The sequence below is a fragment of the Silurus meridionalis genome, chromosome 20 (genome assembly GCF_014805685.1).
Source record: "Silurus meridionalis isolate SWU-2019-XX chromosome 20, ASM1480568v1, whole genome shotgun sequence".
Taxonomy (NCBI): domain Eukaryota; kingdom Metazoa; phylum Chordata; class Actinopteri; order Siluriformes; family Siluridae; genus Silurus; species Silurus meridionalis.
Genome location: NC_060903.1, coordinates 16,460,706 through 16,468,205, shown reverse-complemented (window position 1 = coordinate 16,468,205; position 7,500 = coordinate 16,460,706). Strand labels below are relative to the sequence as shown.

Genomic DNA, 7,500 nt, shown 5'->3' with positions numbered 1-7,500 from the left:
TCTGTTTACATTTCTTAGTAATAACCGGATCCAGTGCATTTTCAGGTTGTTGTGTTAATAGGGTTTTCAGGTAGAGACACAAAACAAAACGAGTAATTTTAATGTTGTGAAATTATCAAAATTTTCAAGTTGTTTATGTAACAATTCAAACTATATTCAACAATACAAGCTATAAACAGAAGTAGATCAACAAGATAAATAAAAACAACTATTGACCTAATACTAATCAGAATAAAAATCACCTGGTCCCTCAATACCGTGTCCAAAACAAAACAATACAGTGCAAATACAGTGATGTTCTTGGTTAGTTTCTTTAGTTTTTTTAGGTTAATCTGTGATGTCGTTTAATTTTCAGTATTTTCGGTTTGCGATTTCTGCCCTAGAGTAGAAAATACCCTCCTAAATATATTTTCATGAACAGATTAGGCACTGCAGTTTGGCAGAATGACTAGTAAAAATTCGGATCCGTTCTATTTCCAGGTTGTTGTAGTAATAGGGCTTCCAGGTACAATATGTGGTGAGCGGGAATAGTGTGGTAGTCGTGGCCGAGTGGTTGAGGCAATGGACTAGAAAGCCATTGGGGTCTCCATTGGGGTCATTGGGGTCCAAAACAATACAGTGCAAATACAGTGATGTTCTTGGTTATTTTCTTTAATTATTTTAGGTTAATCTGTGAAATGCTTTTATTTTCAGTATTTTCGGTCGATTTCTGCCTAGAGTAGAAAATATCCTCTTAAGTATATTTTCATGAACAGTTTAGGAACTGCAGGTTGGCAGAATGAGCAGTAGGGGGTGACAGCTAAATGCGTAGTAGTCGTGGCCGAGTGGTTAAGGCGATGGACTAGAACCATTGGGGTCTCCGCAGGTTCGAATCCTGCCGACTACGGTTCACTTTCTTTTACATCTCCTAGTAATAATTCGGATCCTGGTCCTCAACACCGTGTCCAAAACAATACAGTGCAAATACAGTGATGTTCTTGGTTAGTTTATTTTGGGTTTTTTTAGGTTAATCTGTGAAATGCTTTTATTTTCAGTATTTTCGGTTTGCGATTTCTGCCCTACAGTAGAAAATATCCTCCTAAATATATTTTCATGAACAGTTTAGGCACTGCAGGTTGGCAGAATGAGCAGTAGGGGGTGATAGCTCTCTGTGTAGTAGTCGTGGCCGAGTGGTTAAGGCGATGGACTAGAAATCCATTGGGGTCTCCCCGCGCAGGTTCGAATCCTGCCGACTACGGCTTTATTCTGTTTACATTTCTTAGTAATAAATCGGATCCAGTGCATTTTCAGGTTGTTGTGTTAATAGGGTTTTCAGGTAGAGACACAAAACGAGTAATTTTTATGTGGTGAAATTTTCAAGATTTTCAAGTTATTTATGTAGCAATTCAAACTATATTCAACAATACAAGCTATAAACAGAAGTAGATCAATAAATTAAAAGAAAAACAACTATTGACTACTATTGATTCACTTTCTGTTTACATTTCCTAGTAATAATTCGGATCCGTTCTATTTCCAGGTTGTTGTAGTAATAGGGCTTCCAGGTACAGTATGTTGTGCGCATCTATCTGTGTAGTAGTCGTGGCCGAGTGGTTAAGGCGATGGACTTGAAATCCATTGAGGTCTCCCCGCGCAGGTCGAATCCTGCCGACTTTTTCCGGTTTGCTCTTTCTGCCCTACAGTAGAAAATATCCTTCTAAATATATTTTCATGAACAGATTAGGCACTGCAGGTTGGCAGAATGACTTGTAAAAATTCGGATCCGTTCTATTTCCAGGTTGTTGTAATAGGGCTTCCAGGTACAGTATGTGGTGAGAGGGAATAGTGGTAGTCGTGGCCAGTGGTTAAGGCGATGGACTAGAACTCCATTGGAGTCATTGGGGTACAAAACAATACAGTGCAAATACAGTGATGTTCTTGGTTAGTTTCTTTAGCTTTTTTAGGTTAATCTGTGAAGTCGTTTTATTTTCGGGTTGCGATTTCTGCCCTAGAGTAGAAAATATCCTCCTAAATATATTTTCATGAACAGTTTAGGCACTGCAGGTTGGCAGATTGAGAAGTAGGGGGTGACAGCTAAATGTGTAGTAGTCGTGGCCGAGTGGTTAAGGCGATAGAATAGAAATCCATTGGTGTTTCTCCGCGCAGGTTTGAATCCTGCCGATTACGATTCACTTTCTGTTTACATCTCCTAGTAATAATTCGGATCCGTTGTATTTCCAGGTTGTTGTAGTAATAGGGCTTCAAAGTACAGTATGGGGTGAGACGGCACACGACTGCGATTCACAAAAATAATTTGGGCAGTAAACTATATAGTGCAATGACTGGAAGTAAGGAAGTGGGATTATCAAGTGTTTAATTTTGATCAGAAGTACATGTTTTATTTTCAGTATTTCCGGTTTGCTATTTCTGCCCTACAGTAGAAAATATCCTCTTAAATATATTTTCATGAACAGTTTAGGAACTGCAGGTTGGCAGAATGACTAGTAAAATTCGGATCCGTTCTATTTCCAGGTTGTTGTAGTAATAGGGCTTCCAGGTACAGTATGTGGTGAGAGGGAATAGTGTGGTAGTCGTGGCCGAGTGGTTAAGGCGATGGGCTAGAAATCCATTGGGGTCTCCATTGGGGTACAAAACAAAACAATACAGTGCAAATACAGTGATGTTCTTGGTTAGTTTCTTTAGTTTTTTAGGTTAATCTGTGAAATGCTTTTATTTTCGGTTTGATTTCTGCCCTAGTAGAAAATATCCTCCTAAATATATTTTCATGAACAGTTTAGGCACTGCAGGTTGGCAGAATGAGCAGTAGGGGTGACAGCTAAACGTAGTAGTCGTGGCCGAGTGGTTAAGCGATGGACTAGAACCATTGGGGTCTCCGCAGGTTTGAATCCTGCCGACTACGATTCCCTTTCTGTTTACATTTCCTAGTAATAATTCGGATCCTGGTCCCTCAACACCATGTCCAAAACAATACAGTGATGTTCTTGGTTAGTTTCTTTAGTTTTTTAGGTTAATCTGTGAAATGATTTTATTTTCAGTATTTTCGGTTTGCGATTTCTGCCCTAGAGTAGAAAATATCCTCCTAAATATATTTTCATGAACAGTTTAGGCACTGCAGGTTGGCAGAATGAGCAGTAGGGGGTGACAGCTCTCTGAGTAGTAGTAGTGGTTAAGGCGATGGACTAGAAATCCGTTGGGGTCTCCCGGCGCAGGTTCGAATCCTGCCGACTACGGTTCACTTACTGTTTACATTTCTTAGTAATAATCTGGATCCAGTGCATTTTCAGTTTGTTGTGTCAATAGGGTTTTTAGGTAGAGATAGAAAACAACACGAGTAGTTTTTATGTTGTGAAATTATCAAGAATTTCAAGTTATTTATGTAGCAATTCAAATTATATTCAACAATACAAGCTATAAACAGAAGTAGATCAACAAGATAAATAAAAACAACTATTGACCTAATACTAATCAGAAAGAAACTCACCTGGTCCCTCAACACCATGTCCAAAACAAAACAATACAGTGCAAATACAGTGATGTTCTTGGTTAGTTTCTTTATTTATTTTAGGTTAATCTGTGAAATGCTTTTATTTTCAGTATTTTCGGTTTGCGATTTCTGCCCTACAGTAGAAAATATCCTCTTAAATATATTTTCATGAACAGTTTAGGCACTGCAGGTTGGCAGAATGACCAGTAGGGGGTGACAGCTAAATGTGTAGTAGTCGTGGCCGAGTGGTTAAGGCGATGGACTAGAAATCCTTTGGGGTCTCCCTGCGCAGGTTCGAATCCTGCCGACTACGATTCACTTTCTGTTTACATCTCCTAGTAATAATTCGGATCCGTTGTATTTCCAGGTTGTTGTAGTAATAGGGCTTCAAGGTACAGTATGGGGTGAGACGGCACACGACTACGATTCACAAAAATAATTTGGGCAGTAAACTATGTAGTGCAATGACTGGAAGTAAGGAAGTGGGATTATCAAGTGTTTAATTTTGATCAGAAGTACATGTTTTATTTTCAGTATTTCCGGTTTGCTCTTTCTGTCCTACAGTAGAAAATATCCTCCTAAATATATTTTCATAAACAGATTAGGCACTGCAGGTTGGCAGAATGACTAGTAAAAATTCGGATCCGTTCTAATTCCAGGTTGTTGTAGTAATAGGGCTTCCAGGTACAATATGTGGTGAGCGGAATAGTGGTAGTCGTGGCCGAGTGGTTAAAGCAATGGACTAGAAAGCCATTGGGGTCTCCATTGAGGTCATTGGGGTCCAAAACAATACAGTGCAAATACAGTGACGTTCTTGGTTTTTTTCTTTAATTATTTTAGGTTAATCTGTGAAATGCTTTTATTTTCAGTATTTCGGTTTCGATTTCTGCCCTAGAGTAGAAAATATCCTCTAAATATATTTTCATGAACAGTTTAGGCACTGCAGGTTGGCAGAATGAGCAGTAGGGGTGACAGCTAAATGTAGTAGTCGTGGCCGAGTGGTTAAGGCGATGGACTAGAAATCCATTGGGGTCTCCCGCAGGTTCGAATCCTGCCGACTACGATTCTTTCTGTTTACATTTCTTAGTAATAATCGGATCCAGTGCATTTTCAGGTTGTTGTGTAATAGGGTTTTCAGGTAGAGACACAAACAGTAATTTTATGTTGTGAAATTATCAAGATTTTCAAGTTATTTATGTAGCAATTCAAACTATATTAACAATACAAGCTATAAACAGAAGTAGATCAATAAATAAAAACAACTATTGACTACGATTCACTTTCTGTTTACATTTCCTAGTAATAATTCGGATCCGTTCTATTTACAGGTTGTTGTAGTAATAGGGCTTCCAGGAACAGTATGTTAGCATCTGTGTAGTAGTCGTGGCCGAGTGGTTAAGGCGATGGACTAGAAATCCATTGGGGTCTCCCAGCAGGTTCGAATCCTGCTGACTACGATTCATTCTGTTTACATTTCTTAGTAATAATCGGATCCAGTGCATTTTCAGGTTGTTGTGTTAATAGGGTTTTCAGGTAGAGACACAAACGAGTAATTTTATGTTGTGAAATTATCAAGATTTTCAAGTTATTTATGTAGCAATTCAAACTATATTCAACAATACAAGCTATAAACAGAAGTAGATCAATAAATAAAAACAACTATTGACTACTATTGATTCACTTTCTGTTTACATTTCTAGTAATAATTCGGATCCGTTCTATTTCCAGGTTGTTGTAGTAATATGGCTTCCAGGTACAGTATGTTGTGAGTGTTGATCTGCGTAGTAGTCGTGGCCGAGTGGTTAAGGCGATGGACTAGAAATCCATTGGGGTCTCCCCGCGCAGGTTCGAATCCTGCCGACTACGACTTCTTTCTGTTTACATTTCTTAGTAATAAACCGGATCCAGTGCATTTTCAGGTTGTTGTGTTAATAGGGTTTTCAAGTAGAGACACAAAACAAAACGAGTAATTTTAATGTTGTGAAATTATCAAGATTTTCAAGTTATTTATGTAGCAATTCAAACTATATTCAACAATACAAGCTATAAACAGAAGTAGATGAACTAGTTTCTTTAGTTTTTTTAGGTTAATCTGTGATGTCGTTTAATTTTCAGTATTTTCGGTTTGCGATTTCTGCCCTAGAGTAGAAAATATCCTCCTAAATATATTTTCATGAACACTTTAGGCACTGCAGGTTGGCAGAATTAGCAGTAGGGGGTGACAGCTAAACGTGTAGTAGTCGTGGCCGAGTGGTTAAGGCGATGGACTTGAAATCCATTGGGGTCTCCCCGCGCAGGTTCGAATCCTGCCGACTACGATTCACTTTCTGTTTACATCTCCTAGTAATAATTCGGATCCGTTGTATTTCCAGGTTGTTGTAGTAATAGGGCTTCAAGGTACAGTATGGGGTGAGACGGCACACGACTACGATTCACAAAAAAATAATTTGGGCAGTAAACTATATAGTGCAATGACTGGAAGTAAGGAAGTGGGTTTATCAAGTGTTTAATTTTGATCAGAAGTACATGTTTTATTTTCAGTATTTCCGGTTTGCTCTTTCTGCCCTACAGTAGAAAATATCCTTCTAAATATATTTTCATGAACAGATTAGGCACTGCAGGTTGGCAGAATGACTAGTAAAAATTCGGATCCGTTCTATTTTCAGGTTGTTGTAGTAATAGGGCTTCCAGGTACAGTATGTGGTGAGAGGGAATAGTGTGGTAGTCGTGGCCAAGTGGTTAAGGCAATGGACTAGAAAGCCATTGGGGTCTCCATTGGGGTCCAAAACAATACAGTGATGTTCTTGGTTAGTTTATTTTGGTTTTTAGGTTGATCTGTGAAATGCTTTTATTTTCAGTATTTTCGGTTTCCGATTTCTGTCCTAGAGTCGAAAATATCCTCTTAAATATATTTTCATGACCAGTTTAGGCACTGCAGGTTGGCAGAATGAGCAGGTTCGAATCCTACCGACTACGACTTCTTTCTGTTTACATTTCTTAGTAATAAACCGGATCCAGTGCATTTTCAGGTTGTTGTGTTAATAGGGTTTTCAGGTAGAGACACAAAACAAAACGAGTAATTTTAATGTTGTGAAATTATCAAAATTTTCAAGTTGTTTATGTAGCAATTCAAACTATATTCAACAATACAAGCTATAAACAGAAGTAGATCAACAAGATAAATAAAAACAACTATTGACCTAATACTAATCAGAATAAAAATCACCTGGTCCCTCAACACCGTGTCCAAAACAAAACAATACAGTGCAAATACAGTGATGTTCTTGGTTAGTTTCTTTAGTTTTTTTAGGTTAATCTGTGATGTCGTTTAATTTTCAGTATTTTCGGTTTGCGATTTCTGCCCTAGAGTAGAAAATATCCTCCTAAATATATTTTCATGAACAGTTTAGGCACTGCAGGTTGGCAGATTAGCAGTAGGGGTGATAGCTCTCTGTGTAGTAGTCGTGGCAGTGGTTAAGGCGATGGACTTGAAATCCATTGGGGTCTCCCCGCGCAGGTTCGAATCCTGCCGACTACGATTCACTTTCTGTTTACATCTCCTAGTAATAATTCGGATCCGTTGTATTTCAGGTTGTTGTGTTAATAGGGCTTCAAGGTACAGTATGGGGTGAGACGGCACACTACGATTCACAAAAAATAATTTGGGCAGTAAACTATGTAGTGCAATGACTGGAAGTAAGGAAGTGGGATTATCAAGTGTTTAATTTTGATCAGAAGTACATGTTTTATTTTCAGTATTTTCGGTTTGCTCTTTCTGCCCTACAGTAGAAAATATCCTAAATATATTTTCATGAACAGTTTAGGAACTGCAGGTTGGCAGAATGACTAGTAAAAATTCGGATCCGTTCTATTTCCAGGTTGTTGTGTAATAGGGCTTCCAGGTACAATATGTGGTGAGAGGAATAGTGTGGTAGTCGTGGCAGTGGTTAAGGCAATGGACTAGAAAGCCATTGGGGTCTCCATTGGGGTCATTGGGGTCCAAAACAATACAGTGC

At 38.6% G+C, this 7,500-nt stretch overlaps 3 non-coding genes across 3 annotated transcripts; all 3 read left to right on the top strand.

Annotated features, from left to right (window-relative positions):
• The first annotated feature begins 1,155 nt into the window (after positions 1-1,155).
• On the top strand, positions 1,156-1,237 carry trnas-aga. Its single transcript has one exon. It is a non-coding gene; the product is annotated as a tRNA-Ser (tRNA).
• A 4,031-nt stretch (positions 1,238-5,268) lies between these two features.
• On the top strand, positions 5,269-5,350 carry trnas-aga. The gene has a single exon. It is a non-coding gene; the product is annotated as a tRNA-Ser (tRNA).
• A 370-nt stretch (positions 5,351-5,720) lies between these two features.
• Positions 5,721-5,802, top strand: trnas-uga. The gene has a single exon. It is a non-coding gene; the product is annotated as a tRNA-Ser (tRNA).
• The last annotated feature ends 1,698 nt before the right edge of the window (positions 5,803-7,500 follow it).